The sequence below is a fragment of the Fukomys damarensis genome, unplaced genomic scaffold (assembly GCF_012274545.1).
Source record: "Fukomys damarensis isolate Sample0158 unplaced genomic scaffold, DMR_v1.0_HiC HiC_scaffold_22, whole genome shotgun sequence".
NCBI lineage: Eukaryota > Metazoa > Chordata > Mammalia > Rodentia > Bathyergidae > Fukomys > Fukomys damarensis.
The window spans coordinates 27,934,359-27,954,279 of NW_022900934.1; positions in this window are offsets into that span (position 1 = coordinate 27,934,359).

The window sequence follows — 19,921 nt, forward strand, 5'->3', positions numbered from 1 at the left end:
GGATACACAGTACAAGAACTTTGCCTGGATTACTTCTGAGTCTCTAGGCTCAGGAGTCTATACCTGTCTTGCTTCCTTTGAGCACAGGTGTTTGGCTGAGGCCCTTCCTTGTCTCATCCTCCATAGAGGAGCTCTGTGAGATTATCATACCCATTTCACAGGTGAGGAAAAATTAGGCTCTGAGACATTAAATGAGTATGCAGCATCCCACTGCTAACAAATGATTTAGCCAAACCTGGAAATCCACTGAAAGACCATACTCCCTTCCTGCCACCTGAACCTTGGCTTTGCTTGAGGACTGAACCGCATTAGCATAGAAGCATCCTTCTTAGGTGACAGTAGAAAGTGCTTGGTCAAAGGGTGCCCATGAGGACATGCCCATGCAATCTCCAGCCCACACAGATGAGCATAGTCAGCCACACTAAAGACTCAGTTAGCTCAGAGCATATGGGGAGAGGGCCTCTGCCATGTGCTTGGGCTGAGCCACAGATCCTACACATGAGGCTTTCTCTGCAGCCTCGCTGCCAGTGCCACACACAGGCCTCTAATGGATTCCAGTCACTCCACATCTTGGGGCTTGGAAGGCACTAGCTCTCCTGCCTGTGGCTTTCTTGGGCCAGCTGGTCCTAGGATGGAGCCACAGTGAGGTCCTCTATTCCCAAGTCCTTACTGCAACCAACTCTTTCCATCTGTGCTTTTGTCCTGAGGATGACAAGAATGTAGCCCACAGAGGAATGAATTGGGTGTGGCTTATTAAAAAGAACAAAGCTCCTCACAAGAGGACACCATGGAAGCAGCTAAACCAAGGGACTTACATGCAGTATCTGGTACCTGAAAGGGGAAGTTTGTCATTGGTAAGTGGTAAGTGTTGTGCTTTTTTCAAGATTGATGGGTGTAGGAAAATGAAGGTATGCAGTTGCTACAGTTGCTGAGCTTCTTGTGGGCAGATTTTATTAGTTCTTTGTCCTTTGTGCTCCAATTAAGCTTTTGTTCCTTGCCCTCCAATTTCTGGAGGCTTACCTCACTTTACTAAGGCCTTGCCTTTAGTTTACTCAAGCCTTGCTGTAATTTGTCAAGCATCCTTCTATCACTTGGTCTCACTCACAGTCACGGTGCCTGGAATCCCATCACTATTGCTGGATTCCTTGTACTTGAGAGCTTTCTAGGCCCCTCATGGCCATACAGCAGCAGTAGGAGTCTCTCTCTACCTCTTTCTCATCCAGCCACTCTCTACTCACTAACTGGATGTCTACTCTGTCCCACCCATGGCCCCCTCTGTCCTTACACTGAAGTCTCCCCTCTTTAGTTCAGGCCCTTATGCCAGCCCTGCTATGCAGCTTCAGGAACACTGCTAACAGATAGTTTGAACATGGTAGGCAGTCAATAAAGAAGTGTTTCCTCCCTCCCTCTGAGGCCCACAGGAGCTGGGATTTTTTTTTTTTTTTGTGAAAGGCAGTTCAGCCTGTATGCTCTGCTGCATCTCCAGGACCCAACTCTGGGTCTGGCACCCAGTGGGTAAGGAATCCATATTTGTTGACTGAGTGGGTGAAGCTGGAATCAGGAAACCTTGGCCTCCAAGTGGGCTGCAGTGGAACCAGTGAGTTTTGAGGAGCAGGTGGAGCACTGTGCTTCCTTCTCAAGCTGGACGGGGAGGCCTCTTGCCTTCCGTGTGGCCTTCTTGGGCTTTCAGGCAGGTATTAATAGGAGAGCAGTCCTTGGAGTACATTGAGTTCCACATTCCCATTCTGTGGGGGAACTGAGATCCTGGGAGGGGTAGGGCAATGAAGCAAGTGGGACTGAGGGTGAGTGTTGGATGCAAAATTTGTCAGATGGGCTACTGTTGTTCTTGTTAACATGGCCACTTCCATTGAACAGATGGAGAAATTGTTAAGGAATTGATGATGTTGAAGTATTTTGTGACACCACCATTTTGGGCTGGACTTTCAGGTTCTTCTTCCCCAAAACCCCGTCTTAAGTTCCTTTCCCCTAAGACCACATCAGCATACAGAATGTGTAAGACCTATGGCCTTACTACCACTCCAAGGAGCTAAACAGCCATTGAGGTCCTCCAAAGTGTAAGACCAAGGGCCTTACTGCCATACCAAGGAGCTAAACAGTAAGATCAAAAGACCTTACGAACCGCTCCAAAGAGCTAAACAGCCACGAGAAACACCCAGGAAGAAACACAACACACTAGTTGGAAGTCAGACCTTTTCTACTAGTTGGATATCAGACCTTTATTACTAGTTGGAAATCAGACCTTTATTAGTCTGGCCAGATGGCACTCCCAGGGTCAAGTAGCTCAGAGAGGCATCAGCTCAGGGGCTTAGGCTATTTTTATAAGGGGATAGGCAGTGGGGGGGGGTTCTATACTCAAAGCAGGTAGGCAGGGGACAAAGGTTAATGGTCTGCTGATCTATGCTGGTGGTCAGCAGTCTTGTATTCAGCAGTCACGTGTTCATGGTTAACAGATGCTTGCAGAATGTCCCAAGGTTTTCAAAACATTCCTTCTGGGCAGACAAGGAGTGAAACAATCTTATCTATTCACTCAGAACTACTGAACTATTCACCTGTTAATTTACATTCATCACAGTTGAGACTAGGAATTTAAGATTACAAAGTTATGCAGTCCCACAAATGGAAACCTAAAACTTCCTGCAAGGATCCCTCCTTAAAAGGCAACGTGGCTTCTGATAGGTTAAGAGCAGCCTACCCCACCCTAACAAGGAGGTCTTTGGCTCCAAACCCCATGAAGAGGACAGCACTTCCTCATCCCTAAGCCAATGATGGGGAACCTTTTAGAGACCTGGTGACCAAATAGCAACCCCAAACCCACTAATTTATGCAAATGCCAACATTGCAATTAAACCTGAATACTGAGGTTTTATTTTAGGAAGAACAATTCATACACTTGGCTAGCTTGCTGACAAAGAGGGCTCTACATGCCATAAAACTCCAACAACAGCTCTAGGCCTTAGGAAGCCATTTTTCTCTAAAGGGAAAATCTTAACTTTTACAGTTCCATTTTGCAGTGCCTGTTACACTTCCAGACTCACATTGTCCTACCGAGTCTCCTGTCCCAGATGCCCTTCTTGGCCACCTGAGTGACCTCCTGAGGTCACCTGAGGGAAATAAATATAATTCACATCCTGCTAGATGTCAGATGCACTGAGTTTGTGCTCTCCAAAATCAAAGAATGACTTTTTAAAAACAACAGAAGTTAAAGAGTAGGGAATATTTATTGACAGTGAGAAATAGCTTCTGAGAGACAGGAGGGGACCCGAAAACAGGTTGTCACAGACCCTTATTTATAGAAGAAGTTTTGTAGAGCAAAATCACAAGGTGAATACAAAATTATGAGGTGGGTACAATGTGAAACAAAACTGTTATCAACCAATAAGATTACAAATATAGCTGCTTAGGTAATGTTGATCCAATGGAGAAGCAGGTCATGTAGCAAGTGTACATTTAAAGAAGAAGGACCTTTTTAGGAAGAGATGAATCAGGAGGTCCTGGTCACCCATCTGGGAGGCTGATGTCTATCTAGACTTTATTAGACCAGGTAATACCAATTATAGTATATTGCTTCTCCCTTGAAAAGGCATGTAGGCTTAGTCATTCTGTCTTTACCTTGAGGGCTTCAACACATGTGCTTCCCTCCACAGTTGTAATGTGTTTTCATTCTCTGCACTGACTCCCTCCAGGGCCTAATCCTGTCTGACTGCCTATACCAAACTTAGCTGTCCACCTAACTTAGCTGTTTATAATATTGTTCCACCAGGTGCTTGAGCTGCTGCTGGATCTCCAGCATCTGGGAATGATTCTTCTGCTGGGTGCTGGAGCTGATGTTGGCAGCTTGCAAACTGCTCTGGATACTGGTGAGGGCACTGCTCTGGATGTCCAGCATCTGCTTCAGCTGCTTCTTCAATTTATTCAGGCGGTGTAGCTGCGTCTCTTGTTGTGACTCCACCATGAGTAGCTGAGGGCCCAGGTCACTGCAGGGTAGGGTGCATATGGATGAGACTACTGTCCAAATCCTCATTCATACCCACACAAAGAGACCCAGAGACTTGGAGCACCCTGTTTGGGTCACACATTCCAGAAGTTCATAGTAGGCATGTATTGGGGAGGGGAGTGATGTTGAGATGAGGATGTAGTGGGACAAAGCACCCAGAAATCTCTGGTGTCCAGTCCACCCCAAATTTTCATAAAGCCAATATCTAACAAGTAATCTCCTGGATTCCCTGAGAAATTTTTCTTAAGACAGCCGTGACATGAAATTGAATAATACTGTCCTGAACAACCAATGGTTCACAGAGGAAATTAAAGAAGAAATTAGACAGTTTCTACAATTAAATGATAATGCTAATACAACATACAGGAATCCATGGGATACAATGAAAGTAGTTCTATGAGGGAAATTCATAGCAGTGAATGCCCACATTAGGAAAACAGAACAAGCTCAAATGAACAACCTAATGCTGAACCTTAAACTCCTAGAAAAAGAAGAGCAAGATAAACCCAAAGTTCATACAAGGGTGGAAATTATAAAGATCAGCACAGAAGTCAATTCAATGAAGACTAATAGAAAGATACAAAAAAATTGATGAATTAAAGAGTTGGTTTCTTGAAAGAATAAATAAAATCAATAAACCCTTAGTCAACCTTATATATAAAAAAAAAGAAATAAGGCTCTCAAATCCATGCAATTAGGAATGAAAAAGGTAAGGTCACAAAAGATTCAGCAGAAATCCACAGGATCATCAATACCTACTTTGAGAAACTGTACTCTAATAAAATGGAAAACACAGAAGAAATGGACAGATTACTAGATACATATGAGTTACCAAAGTTGAGTGAAGAAGATATAAAAATTCTAAACTCCCCAAATACAACCAGTGAAATTGAAAATGTAATTAAAAAATTACCAATGAAGAAAAGCCCAGGTCTTGATGGCTTCACTGCTGAAATCTACAAGAGATTTAAAGAACTATTGCCACTATTGTTTAAACTCTTCAATGAAATTGAAAGGGAAGCAATACTTCCAAATTCATTCCTAGTAGCAAGTGTTACTTTGATTCCCAAAGCAGAGAAAGATCCAACCCAAAAAGAGAACTATAGGCCAATCTCTCTAATTAACATAAATGCAAAATTCAATAAGATACTGGCAAAAAGAATACAGAGGGTCATCAATAAGATCATACACCCTGACCAAGTTGGATTTATCCCAGGGTTTCAAGGATGGTTCAACATATGTAAATCAATAAATATAATACACTATATTAACAGAGCCAATTGGAAAAATAGCCTTTATCTCAACCTGATAAAGGCTGTCTATGAAAAACCAACAGCCAACATCATACTAAATGGTCAAAAACAGAAAACCTTCTTGCTAAAATCAGGAACAAGACAAAGATGTCCACTATCACCACTCCTGTTCAATATAGTTCTGGAAACATTAGCCACAGCAATTAGACATGAGAAATTTTAAAAAAGGAATAAAAATAGGAAAGGAAGAAGTTAAACTCATTATTTGCTGATATGATACTCTACGTAGAAGACCCCCCAAAAAAACTCTGCCAAAAGACTTCTAGACTTAATTGACAGATTCAGTAGAATAGTTGGATACAAGGTCAACACACAAAAATTGGGCCAGGGATTTAGCTCAGTGGTTCTGCCACCTGCCTTGAAAGTGCAAGGTCCTGAGTTTGATCCCCAGTGCCCCCCCAAAAAAAAGAAAAGAGAAGAAAAGAAAAAAAAATACAACACACAAATCAATAGTCTTCTTGTACACAAATAACATACTTGCTGAGGGAGAAATTAGTTAAACAATTCCTTTCACAGTAGCATAAAAAAAAATGAAATATCTAGGAAGCAATCTAACAAAGGAAGCAAAAGACCTCTACACTGAAAACTATAGCACTCTGAAAAAAGAGATCAAAGAGGATGTAAGAAAGACATCTCCTGTTCCTGGATAGGAAGAACCAATATAGTGAAAATGGACATACTTCCAAAACTGCCATACAGATTCAATGCAATTCCAATTGAAATCCCAATAGTATATTTCACAGAACTAGAGAATAGAATCCAAAAATTCATTTGGAACAAGAAGAGACCTAGAACAGCAAAAGTAATTCTAGGCAACAGAGACGTGGCAGGGGGTATAAAGAAACCCCCAACTTGAAGCTATACTACAAAGCCACTATAATTAAAAACAAAACAAAACAAAAACACCAAACAAAAAACCCAGCATGGTATTGGCAAAGAAACAGACCTGAGAATCAGTGGAATAAATTAGAAGATGCAGAAACAACTCCAGACACACTCAGCTACTTCATCTTTGACCAAGTAGCCAACCATCCCCACTGGGGGAAAGAGCCTCTTAAAGAAATGGTGTTGGAAAGACTGGATTTCAATCTGCCAAAGATTAAAACTAGATCCCTATTTTACACCATGCACTAAACTAAAATCCAAGTAGATTAAAGACCTAAATATTAAAACAGAAACACTAAACTTGCTGGAAGAAAAGTTATGTAGAACTCTTGAGGACACTGGCACAGGACATGACTATATGAACAAATCCTCAGTAGCATGGGAACTAGCATAAAAAATCAACAAATGGGATCTCATCTTATTAAAAAGCTTCTGCATTGCAAAAGAAACCACCAATAGAGTTAAGGGACAACCCACAATGTGGGAAAAATTTCTACCAGCTGCTCCTCAGACAAAGGTCTAGTATCTTAAAATATAAAGAACTAAAAAAAAATCATACCCCCCCAAATATAAAGACCCAATTCAAAAATGGGCATCCAGGGCTGGGGATTTAGCTCAGTGGTTCTGCTGCTTGCCTTGCAAGCACAAGGACCTGAGTTCGATCCCTGGTACAAAAAAAAAAAAGAAAAAAAAAAAGGGGCCTCTGAAATGAACAGACATTTCCCAGACAAACAAGTAAAAGCAGCAAATAAACATATGAAAAAAATGTTCAATGTCACTGGTCATTTGAGAGATGCAGATGAAAACAACAGTGAGATTCCACTTCAACCCAGAAAGAATGGCTGCTATTAAGAAATCAACCACTAACAAGTGCTGGTGGGGTTGTGGGGAGAAAGGAACCCTTCTCCCTTGTTGGTGGGAGTGCAGACTGGTGCAACCACTGTGAAAATCAATATGGAGATACCTCAAAAAACTAGTATTAGAGGTCCCAGTTTCTGCCTGTACCATTAAAAGCAATTTATGCCTTCACAGGTTGATTCTGTAGTTAGGGCAATTAGAAAGACAACAGAGGGAGAGAAAAACTAGACTGAGAGGTGCATCAGGTAACACAGTATCATAAGAATTTATCAAGAAGAGTTAACACGGAGGACGCTAGATATAAAAGATCAGGAAAGCCATCTCCCTTGTCCACCTGGCAAAATGGAAGAGTGATAGGAGACCAACACCTAAAGACTCTTATTTAATATGTAAGACTAGGATTAAAGGTCCCTTTTGACTCAGCTATTCCTATGCTGGGTATCTTTTCAAAAGAATTAAAAGAATCATACCACAGTTATATATGCAAACGCATATTTATAGTGGCACAGTTTGTAATAGCTAAAACTTGGAAACAACCAGACACACACACACACACACACACACACACACCTGTGCTTATACACATTGTATGTTCTCACTTTATTATAAATATAATATTATACCAGATACACACATATACACGTCCTTTTTACTTAATCATTAAGCAATGTGCCTTCATAATAGACCCTCTCCCTTCACTTACTCATCATAAAGGGACATGAAGAAACCAAATGGCCAGAAGGAAAGTAGGCAGACATGCCACAGATAAAAGCCAAGAGAATAGATAAGATAGGGACAAATGCCGACCTAAGGGATGGGAAAGACACTAGGTCCCAATAAAAGGAGCCAGGGATAAGATCTCCTGGGATTTCAGCTCTTATGCCTTCTACTACTTCATGGTAGCTGTCTATCATCTTTCTTTTCCATCTTTTCAATGCTAAATTGTCTTTTGTTATACAAAGCTTTGCTTTTTTTAAAGTTCTTTATCTGGTGCAGTTTAGAATCTCTGGAAGCTGCATTTTCAGCAGAGTGGTGCCATGCCCCGGATGTAACAAGACAAAGATCAAAGTTAAGGGAGAGTCACTCAGGCCATTCTATCACCCAACTGGCCAGAGCCTACCCTTCCTACTCTGGCATCTCTTCCAGTGCTCAGGAGGAAGTTCAAGCACTTCCGTCAGACTCCAGAGGGACTGCTGCTTTTCCAAGCAAAAGCCACTTGGCACCACAATGTCTCTTTTCTGGAGGTCACACTAAGTGATACCTTTAGGAGGGATGTATGTCACTCCTGGAGGCCCTCAAGATTAATTCAATCAAACCCATCTAACCATGCTGGGGATCGGGTCCTTGGTGGACTCTCCTGGGATGACACATCAATACATCACATCATATAATGTCAACTGGCCCACAGAGTGGAGATCTCTCTCCTCTGTCACATGCAGGGAGAGGTGGAGGAAGAGAGAGAAACAGAGGATACAAGGGGATGCCCTTATCTCCCTGAGACTCTGAAGTTTTCATGTTATCTCCCCATGGACTATGTCCTCTGTGAAAAGCAGTTACCATAGTAAATCTAATACAGGAGAACAGCTGGTAGGGAGGCAGTTTGCTCTAACAATTCTAATAAAGAGGGTCCCAGGAGCCTGTATTGTGGTGACAGCTATTCCAAATTTAAGACAAACCATCAGCTTAATCCTTATTTAAGCAGTTCTTGCTTTCTCTGTATAAAAGTCTTTTTTTTCTCTTTCCCTTTCTGACTCTTACTGGTGTTACTTAGTACAAGATCTCTGTTATGATTTTTAAAAATACATAAATGAAATTAAAAATAAAGAAAAAGCACTAATTGGTCACACCTAGAAAAAGTCTGAGTAGTCTATTTATAGTTATATATTTAAAACTATAACAGACCATTGTAGTACAACTTGGTCAATATATCTAAGGGTACATTGTGATTTAAAATTTTTTTGAGTATTTCTTGTTTGTCCATTTAAACTGATTAGGTTATCAACAGCTGCCACATGAAATATTTTGGGTTAGTATCAAATTTCTTTTTCTTTTCTTTTTGCCTTTTAAACTTCTGGTCCTTTGGGCCTTCTGTAAAGAAACCACTTATACAGGTTTTAGGGGATAGTCAAACTTATTTAAGACACTACAGGATGAGGGCTAATGGGCTTGAGGCTTACACAGGACTTTTTAATTAAAGCCTTAAAGTTTGATTTCGTAAGGTTTATATAATTAGGTTAATGTATATATTTCTACATGACAATTTTCATATACATGTTCTACTGAAGTTGGCTTATAGAGAGACACAATACTAGCCCATATCTTTTTGGTCCACGCAGTTTAACAGTGAGCTAATTTAAATCAATTGATAAGAGTAAAAATGTCTTTGAAGTTGATGACGTGTTTCCATCTGGGTTGTTAGCCAATCAAGATAGTATAAAATTGGTTTTATAAATACAATGCCTTTTGTTGTCTATGTTTTCCTTGGTCAAAAATAATATGGCTTTAAAATGTTAACTATTATGATTTGTTTCCCTTGAGGCATCCAAAAATAATTGTTAAGATAGACAAGTGAAGCTCCCTTGAGCTTGGGAAACATCTGACCAAGATTCTCCTTTGTGGTTGAAAAAGCAGCTGCCTAAACCAGTTTATTCAGTTTTCTCCTCTGATAGGAGAAACTCTAATAGTGTTTTCTCAGTCTTATAGTAGCAAACAACCCCAAAATTATATTAAATATATTATTAAAATATAGTTCAATTGGCTATAATTCAAAGAGTAAGCTCTATAGGTCTAAAACAATGAAGTTTTCTTAACATAGTAGGTCAAATTTTGCTTATACTGAGTTTTAAGAGTTAAGATGAATGTTTTGTTACAAAATATTTTTAATAATCAGTTTATGATTGGTGAAGTAAAGAATTGTTATATCAGTTTATGATATAACCTATATATCTAAACACAAGATGTGCTGTGAGTCTAATCTTTAAAGTAAAATATGTAGAGCTAAGACTACAAAAGGTTAATACATACAAAAAAGTAACTAATAGGTGCTCCCTTTTATACAATATACATCTAAACATTAGACATATAAAATGTTCAAAATCTGGCAACTTTTTAAGTTTAGTCCTGCCATTTAAAACTGGACCTGTATCTAGTAATTTTAATTAAATAAACATTTTGTTGCTGTATGAGTGAGATACACTTTTTCATTAGTCAGTTATTCCATTGTGATCAGTAGCTCTATTTCCTAAACTTCTAAGGCCTCTAACGTTATGCCATATTCTTGTCAGTACTTTTACATTCTGTCAATGTTTTTAGAAATTTAAATTCTTCCTTAAATACAAGTATTTAAGTTTCCCAAGTACACAGGCCTTCAGAGATACAAAACTAAAAAATACCTTATTGTATTGTTGTCTTCCAGCCTAAATTGTTTGTGGTGGTAAGATGTTTTATAATTGTTATATAATTGTTATAACTGTATGTGATTTATAGTTGCTAAGTAGCATCTCCAGATTTTGTTAAACTCTCCATGAGTTCCTTATATATAACATAGGTCTATAGATTCAAAGATCTTTAGGATGAATACACCTGTTCTGTGCAACTTCTTTTTCCTGCTTTTCTGATCTGTTGATAAAGGTTAAAAAAAAACTATGTCAGAAACAAGGATGCTTGTTCTGAATATGGACAACAGATCTCTATGTAACTGACAAAGATCCTCAGACATTTTATGACAAAAAAGTGAGGCAGGCTGAGGCCTAACCAAGGTTTGGAGTGGGTTGCTCAAAAATGTGGCTGTAAGTTAAAATAACAGCTTGTGCAGCCTGACCTTGGGGAACTCAAACAGGATCCATTTTTTCTCTTCTTTATCTCTTTTCAAAAATACGCAAAGGAAATTTTCAGTACAGTACATCTTAAATGCTTAAGGTAGCTGAATGTCTATCCCTAAAATGTTATGTTTAGGTTTTGTTTTATAAACTTGAGACCAATTTAAAATAAAAGATTTCAAAAGGTTGATTTTTCTCCAAATATGTTAAGAAATAAAGTAACTAGTCATTTGGTTTCATAACAGAGATAGTAAACAAATGTCCCACCTAACAATGTATAGCTATTCTCTGTGATAAGCCACTTTACACTAGCCAGGCAGAGTGGCACACACATATAATCCCAGCACTTAGGAGGCTGAAACAGGAAGATCAGCTAGCGTTTGAGGCAGGCTGGGCTATATAGTGAGTTCAAGGCCAGCCTGAACTACACAGTGAGACCCTGTCTTAAAAAGAAAAGAGACATTTTATTCTAAAATAAAATTTTATGTGCTTTTAGAGATTAAAAAGCCCTGTTAATTTTTCTTTCTTTCTTTTTTTTTTTTTTTTTGTACTGGGGATCAAACTCAGGACCTTACACTTGCAAAGCAGGAGGTGGAAAAATGAGCTAAATCCTCGGACCCATTGTGCTAATTTTGATTAACACAGGTCTCACTTTAACTTGGTCTTAACAACCCCACCAAAAATATAACCAACAAAATACATAACAATTAATAATAATTTAGTCTAGATACATAAAAGATGTTCCAATTATTTGGCCCCTGCTAACAGTCTCTAGCTACACCTGTAGTTTACCACTATTATGGTTCAATGAGGCTACAAACTCACCAACCATGCTTCTACAATGCACCTGGAATTATCTGAGTCTTGGGGATCCTGATCAGGGATCTGGCATTTGGTATCTCGGGTTATCTCCCCAATGGTTCTAACATAGCAATGTCAACATATTGTTATGCTAAAATGTTATGTTTGCTCTTGATTTATTTCCCTGGAAAATATTTTTTTTGACTTTATAACTGCTGTTATCTGTTAACATTCTGTAAAAATTTGTCTTCTAAGACAATCATGGTTAAAAAACAATAGTTCTTTTTTTCATAAAAATGGAAATGAAGTGTTTGTAAAGAGGGAGGGGAGGAGGGGGTGAAGGGAGGGCAGGGAGAAGGGGAAAATGAGAACCAAGACCTGTCATGTAACAGTACAAGATCCCAATAATGAATGTAACTGTACTGTATCCCTAAAATGTATCAATAAACTCAATGAGGGAAAAAAAAAAGAAAAATAGCTTTTTAAAAGCTTAAATAAGTGCTTCGTGGCTGGGAGTGTAGCTTAGGGGTTGGGTGTTTGCCTAGCATACATGAGAGCCTGGTGGGTTCCATGCCCGGCACTATGATGGACCGCTGAGTTAGGTAGAAATATAGGCAAGTGGACAGGGTGAGGCCCTCAAGGAAGTTGATACAGAAGATGAGAACACACCATAACTATGGGTAGAAGCACATCTGAAGATGAGTCACAATGGCCAGAGTGTGGGGTTGTTGCTACCACCCTTTTGATATTTCTCCTATAAATAAACCATTATCTCAGAGGTGGGCCATCCTCTCCCACCCACTAAGACTAAAACAAGACTAAGAAGGGGCCTGGGATGTTGCTCTGCAGCACTGCACCTGCCTGGAAAGCCTGAGGGTGTGGTGGAGGGGAGATAAGACCAAGAGTATAGAGTATCTGACCAAGGTTAATGATGTCATCCATATGCCTTTGCTACTATTGGATCAATATTAGCTAAGCAGCTGTACTTGTAATCTTATTGGTTGATTATAGTTTTGACTCATGTTGTACTCATTCATGACTTTGCTCTATGAAACTTTCTCAGAGAAGTGGCTCATTGGCAACCCATTAGGGGCCCCTCCCATCTCTCAGGAGCTATTCCTATTCCCCAATAAATTTTCCTACTCTTAAAAAGAAATAGTTCTTGGGCTATACTCTGTGTTTCAAAGTGCTTGATATCCAGATAAAATTATCATCTTTAGGGCCAGGGATTTAGCTCAGTGGTTTCGCTGCCTGCCTCGCAAGCATAAGATCCTGAGTTAGATTCCTGGTACAAAAAAAAAGCAAACAAACAAAAAACCCCATAATTAAATTTGTTGCTCCCATTTCAATACTGGTGTAACTGATATCCTGGATGTTCAATAACCAATATTGAGAGACTAAAGATGACTGGGCTAAGAAGACAGCCAATGTTTTGCCCCTGGTCCTTCAAGGTCAACAAAGACCCAGGTCATGATGATACATCTATGTAAGATCCTACAATTCTGGTTTGTCACCCAACTTCTTGAGCAGGGGGATTGTTAGACTCCAGGGCATGAGCCAACCAATGTACATTGTGTGAAAAGGTGGGTCACCAAAGACAGAAATGTCTTCCATGCTTCCAAGGGAAGTCATATTGTCAAGCAAGATCATAACTCATCCTGGCAGATGACATTAACAGTAGAGTAGAACTAAGAGGCTCCACACATGGTCCCAAAAGTAACCTGCCAGCATCCCCTCTCAGCAAAAAGGAACCAGAGTGATGAATGCCCTGCACCTTTAACAGCATTTTAGGTCAACAAAGTTGAGGACAGATTGAGACCAGGAGACAAAGGGACAAAATGCAAGTGCCTGAATAAAGTAAATGAATTAAAGGCCAAGATCTAGCTAAACTGAGCTAATCCTCAAAAAATTTGAGCACAAAGGAGAAAGGCCTAATAAAATTTGCCGATGACAAGAAGCTGTTCATGGGCACCAGAATACCTTCATTTTCACATATAAATCTGCCCCTTTTCACACCAAAACTTCATATAAGGCCCTAGGTTTTTCTTCAGGGTCTTCCCTTTGGAGCCCACCTCAACTACCAATGGATTTTCTGTATTCTTTCTAATTAACCAAACCTGGTTCTTTCCCCACTGCTTTCCTGCAGCTTTCATTTTTCTCTTACTCACAGGTCAAGAGCCCAGAGGAAAAAACTGGTTACAATGTGCACTGGGGTCCAGTGGAGACAAGGGATCAGGCTGCTGGGACACCAGCACCCAGGTAGCCACTGCCTGGCTTCAGAGCCCTGATGGCTGAGGGACAGGCCTGGGAGGTGGCTGTTTCACTGTTGATCCAGTTTTGCAGACCCTTTCTCAGACTCAGAACTAAATCCAGCCAGGGCAGAAGTAGCTGCACCCAAGCCCCAAATTATAATTAAAAATTAGGCCCCTGGAATTCTATAATTTTAGAATTCTAGCTGTCTTTGACATCTTCCATTTCTGTGGATTTCTAGGTACCTACCTGCCCAACTCAGAGTGACTGAAAATTCCCCAGTTCTTCCTAACATGGAGTGGGTGAATGGGAATAAGAATCACTCCTAAGGGTACCCAGGTCAGAGGAAAAGGATGATCCTTATGTCTGTTCCCTGCACACAACATAAGCAAGCAACAATATCTGATCCTTTTGACAGAGCTGCTCACTGAGTAGGATTTGCCTCCCAGAACCCTGACCTTGACAATTTTTTCTCCATGCAGTGGGAAACTAAGATAAAATCTGCCTAGGTTGTCACCTTTCTCTGCCTTATCTATACTCCATGATTATATTTTTCTTTGTAATCAAAGGGCATTCCTCAATGTAGATTTGCATATAATGGAGGGACTCTGATTTTCTACTAGAAACTGGTAACTGTAGTGTCCTCAGGGAAGGGAGCAGGTAGATTGCATTAGGTTTATTTGTTTGCAAACCAGCAAGGCCAGTTAAAATGTACAGGTTGAATTGTATGGTATGCAGACTACATATCAATAGCAGTTAAAATTGATAAAATAAAGAGAGGAAGAAGGGAAGAAAGCAGAAAGACTTCTTCAAGGTGTTCTGAGCCTCAATAATCTGCCCCTTCTCTGCTCTCATTCAATGCTGGGGGATGTGCCCTAGGCCTGCCTTGCCCCCAGCTCAGCCTCAGCCCATCCCATTGCTTATACTCCTCCCAGCTCCTCTCGGCTCTAAGCCTGGCTACAATCCTTATCAGTCCTGGCACAGTCCCCGCTTCAGCCCCAGTCCCCAGAATGGTCCCTTGCCACAATCCTAAGCCAGACCCTGGTGCCAGTCTAGACACTGACCCAGGTCTAGCTTTCATCTTCCATCTTCCAGCCCCAGCCCCAGCTTTAGCCACAGTTCTGTATTTTAGCCATGGTGGCTCAGCCCCACCTCACAGGGACTGAGTTATAGCACTTACCTGCTGTGGTCTTTCATCACTTTCAATGTTTGGGTCTCAGCTTGCAGCTGGTCCTCTAACTTGTTAGCAGTCAGCAAGGTCTGCAGCATCTTTTGCTTCATGTAGGACATCTGGTTCAGGACCTGTACCAGTGAGCAGGAGATTGGGAGCTCTGAGAACCTTGCAGGAACCTACCAGCTGCCATCAGCCCCACCCACAGGCCTGTCACTCCTTACAATTTCTGATCAAGAGCCACCCTCTAAGACCACCCTCTAAGTCCCTGTGATCACTCACACACAGGTCCTGCCTGAGCACAGGATCTTATTCCTGCATCCCATGTCCATCACAGCATATAAAAGTTCCACTGCTCCTGCTCTTGGGCTCCAGGAGGATCATCCTGTCAGGTCAAACTTAAGTGAGTCCTTCAAAAAACCTCCCAGGTTGCTAACAGATTAAAAAGATTGTTGTCTAAATATAGTCACTCCAAACCTTTAATTGATTACAAATAATGTAACAACATGGATTTTATAGGTTATTAAATAAACTTTGTCAAAGTAATTAAATAAAGAGATTCAAAGAGGCTGCTAATGGGACTCCCCTTGGTAGACAAAGGAGAGGCTACATGGAAATATTTTCCAGTCTTTGCTCACTAGGGGGACCTCAGTAGTTTTCATAGGCTTAAAACAGACTGACCCAATAGTTTCCATAGTCTTATAAATATCATAGTCAATAAATGTCACTTAAATATGTTATTGTACTATGTTTACATTGGTTGTCATCAAAGGGACAAATTTCAGGTATGTTGTTATGTTATGTTTATACTGGTCATTTTCAAAAGATTAAATTTCCTATAAAAAAACCCCAAAACCCAACAATAACAAGATTTTATTAAAAAGATGCTTTTGTACCAAACTGAATTAAAGGGCACAAGGTTATAATTATGATAACTATTATTGTTAATTTTCTAGTGTACTAAATGTATTTATGCTTTCTGACTGTATGGGTTTTCTAATACGTTGTTTATGGTAATAACCTCTTTTTGATTCAGGTATTTGCTTTTTTCATACACCGCACCTATTTATGATAACAGTTACATTTATGGACTGAGATATTTTCTTTACATTAGTCTCCTATCAAAAGATAACAATTTGGATGAAAATTTTTGGTGTTTTTTAAAAGAATGAGTGTGTTTAACAATGGCTATTTTATACCAAGATGGATATTTAAATGTGTTACAAAGGTAAGATCATCATGATTGCCATGTTAAAATATTATTTGTGGCTTTTGATTTAGGTTTTTTTCTGTTAATATTCTTCAGGAACTCAACTGCTAGAACAATCAGGATTGATAACAATAACAGTTCTCTAACTATATTTTTAATTCCCAATGCTTGCTATTCAGGAAAAATTATAATAGTTAAGTTCATTACTCCTGTTGCAATGCTAACGTTATTGACCTTCTCTACTGGGTGTTCAACAACTAAAGTACAGAGATCAAAATTAAAAAGCTAACTAGGCTATGACTGCAGCCAATATTTTAGACCTGGCCCCTCAAGGTCAACAAAGATCCAGGACAGGAGGAACCTTCCCTACAACAGCCTACATCTCTGGTAAGTCACTCAACCTCCTGAGCAGGGAGATTGTTGGGCACCAGAGGACAAATGTACCGTGTGCCAAAGGAGGGTCCCCAAGAGAAAAACATCTCCCACACCTTCACTGAAAGCAACTTGGTCAAGCAAGGCCACGACCCATCCTGATGGCTGACACTGACAGAGGAGCTGAGAGGCTCTGTGCATGGTTCCAAAATAATGCCTTGAGAGACTTAACTGACTTTGATAGATAGCAAAAGGTTCATGTTGTTTGACACAGGTCTCACTTTAACTTGGTCTTAAACAAACAGCAGAAAAAAACCAAATAAACCAAAGGAGGTATAAAATAATGGTATAGTAATAAAACTACATAAAAAAGGGGGCTCTCTCACCAAATGTGATGCACTGACTTCTCACAGGACCTGGCTCCCCCTTACCCCCTGTATTAATTCCGTACTCAACTTGAGGCAGCATCTCCAAATTTGTCCCCTCTGCTTATAGTCCCCCTGTTGCTGCTCCTGTCCTGTCTTCCTCATGGTCCATGAGGCCCATGACACAGTGTACCTCTGTCACCTCTCTGGCCCCACCTGCTGCTCTCACGTGGTCATTCCAGCCCACTGAAGTTCTTACATTCCCGGAGCTGCCTCCATCCTTCCACCTTCTGCTTTTTCAGGCACTCGTCTCCCTGTCTGGCATACACTGTCTGGCATACATACTCCCTGTCTGGCTCCAGTGCTGCTTCTCAGTGACCCTTCCTGGCCTTGTGGCAGCACTGGAAGATTCATCACTCCAACGATGCCCAGCCCACCCTCCTCTTGCTTTCTCCTCTCAGGATTTGAAAAGAGCCTTACAGGAAGGAAGGGAATGTGGAAAGGTAGAGCTTGGGAAGAAGCAAGGATACCTAGAAAGACAACAAATGTTGATCCTGGATGAGCGACCTCCACAGCTGAGGAGCTCTGCTGGAGCCCGGTTTTCCTTGGCATTAGTTGTATAAAATGAGCTTTGGTGAATGGATAAACTAGTGTGTCCCAGCCATCCAATGGGTGTGACTCAACAATGAACAGAAAAGTTACCGTTTAGGCACACAGCAACATGGATGAATCTCAGCTATATCACGTTGAGTGATATAAGCCAGACTCAGGGCTACATTCTGCACAACTGCATTTCTGTGATTTCCTGGGAAAGCTAGAATCTGCGCTTGCCAAGGATTGAGGCCTTGGAGTGGGAGTGACTGCAGAAGGACATGGGGGAATTTATTTTATAGTGGTGGTTACTGGACTGTATATATTTATCCAAACTAAGTGAACAATGAGTGAGAAAGGTGAATTTTACAGTGTGTGGATTATATCTCAATAAAGAAACTTTTCTAGAATTTCTTACATAGAAATACAAGGAAATATAGAATATTTCCTCAAGGCACTGCCCCTACCCTGAGTTTCATTTATGTATTGATTCAGGAATTATTTTTTGAACACCTATAATGTTCTATGCTTTTTACTAGAGGATCAGGAAAGGAAATCTGTAAAATTTTCATGGATTGCAGAGCCCTTCTACTAAGTAAATCAGTTAGTTTGTAATAGTGACGAGTGCTATGAAGAACATAAGCCAGGTGCTGAGTAAGGTAGCAAGGGTAACCTGAGCCAAAAGGCTCAGACAGTGCCAATTATAAGAAGGTCAAGAGGGAGGGGATTCTAGGTGGCGGAAAAGGCAAATGCAAAGGTCCTGTGGTAGATGGGAGTATGACCAAGGAGAAGATCAGTAACAATGATCTGTTCTGCTTGTCTTTTCTGTGGAAAATGATGCACGTGGTTCACGAATGGGAAACGCAGCTGTCAACTACAGGAAAAAGCTAAAGCAGAGAACAGTACCTTGGGTCAATGGACCTGGCTGTGTGGTCTTTGACAATATCTCTAAGAGATAAGGTCTCTTTCTTGAAATGTTCATAATCTCAGCTCCTGTCTCCTGGATTGTCAGCAGCATTGCTAAGGTGACCCATGTAAGGTAGGATGCGTAGGTGTGCAACCAAAGCATGACTAAGTCTACCCTGTTCAGGTCATGGGTTGGTACAAGGTTAGGAAAAGAACATGGCTGAGTGTCCTCAGGAGTGAATCTGAAGAGGTGCCCCAGGTACACTCTTGAGTGAAATAGCAGGAAGTAGAATGGTCCCTGAGGGGTGGCCCCACTAGTGTGTAAGGAGCTCATGGGTGTTGTATTTCTACCTATGCACAGACAAAAACTGAGGACACCAAACTATTAGCTATGGTGATCTAGTGGGGAGAGGATAGCAATGGAGACAGAGAGATGATGTTGCCTTTTCATGCTGCATACTTCAAATGTTAGGATTTTAAAAGGATAATGGTAGTACATACTTCATAACAAGTACAAATACTAAATGTTCCTCTAAGAGAAATCCCTGAAGCTCTGAGGGATCTATGAATAGACCTCAGAGAATTCAGTTTTATATGAAAAAAAGATTTTTTTTATTAATTCTTAATGGAAACCAACTTTTTTATGCAAACAAAAATAGGTCACAACCTCTTACATTAGTGGTAACTATGGCTTTGTCACCAGTAGAAACCACAGGTATTCTCATGTCTTACCACCTTGTTGAAAACGTTGTAATCTGTGTGTCCATTTTTCATGATGCTAAACTGATGCATGGGATTAAACCCACCACTCGATCTAGTTATTTAATGTATGAAAACAGAAAGGAGTACTATGCTCTAACAAGAGTCAGCCACCAACCTGAGTCCCTGCCCTGTCTAGACTCAGTGTCCTCCTGTAGACACTGGGACCCAGAGTGGTGATCTTCATAGTGGTTTAAGAATGTGTGGTCTAACAAAAACAAATGCAGATGTACTCAGGTACCTCATCTTCGACAAAGGAGCTCACCATCCTCAGTGGAGGAAAGATAGCCTCTTTAATAAATGGTGTTGGAAAAACTGGATATCAACCTGCCACAGATTAAAATTAGACCCTTATCTTTCGCCATGCACTAAATTAAAATCCAAATGGATTAAAGATCTAAATATTAAAACAGAAACATTAAACTTGCTGGAAAGTAAGTTAGGCAGAACTCTGGAAGACATTGGTATAGGAAAAGACTTTATGAACAAATCCTCAGTAGCACGGGAACTAGCAGAAAGAATCAACAACTGGGATCTCATCTTACTAAAAAGCTTCTGTACTTCAAAAGAAACCATTAGCAGAACTAAGAGACAATCTACAATGTGG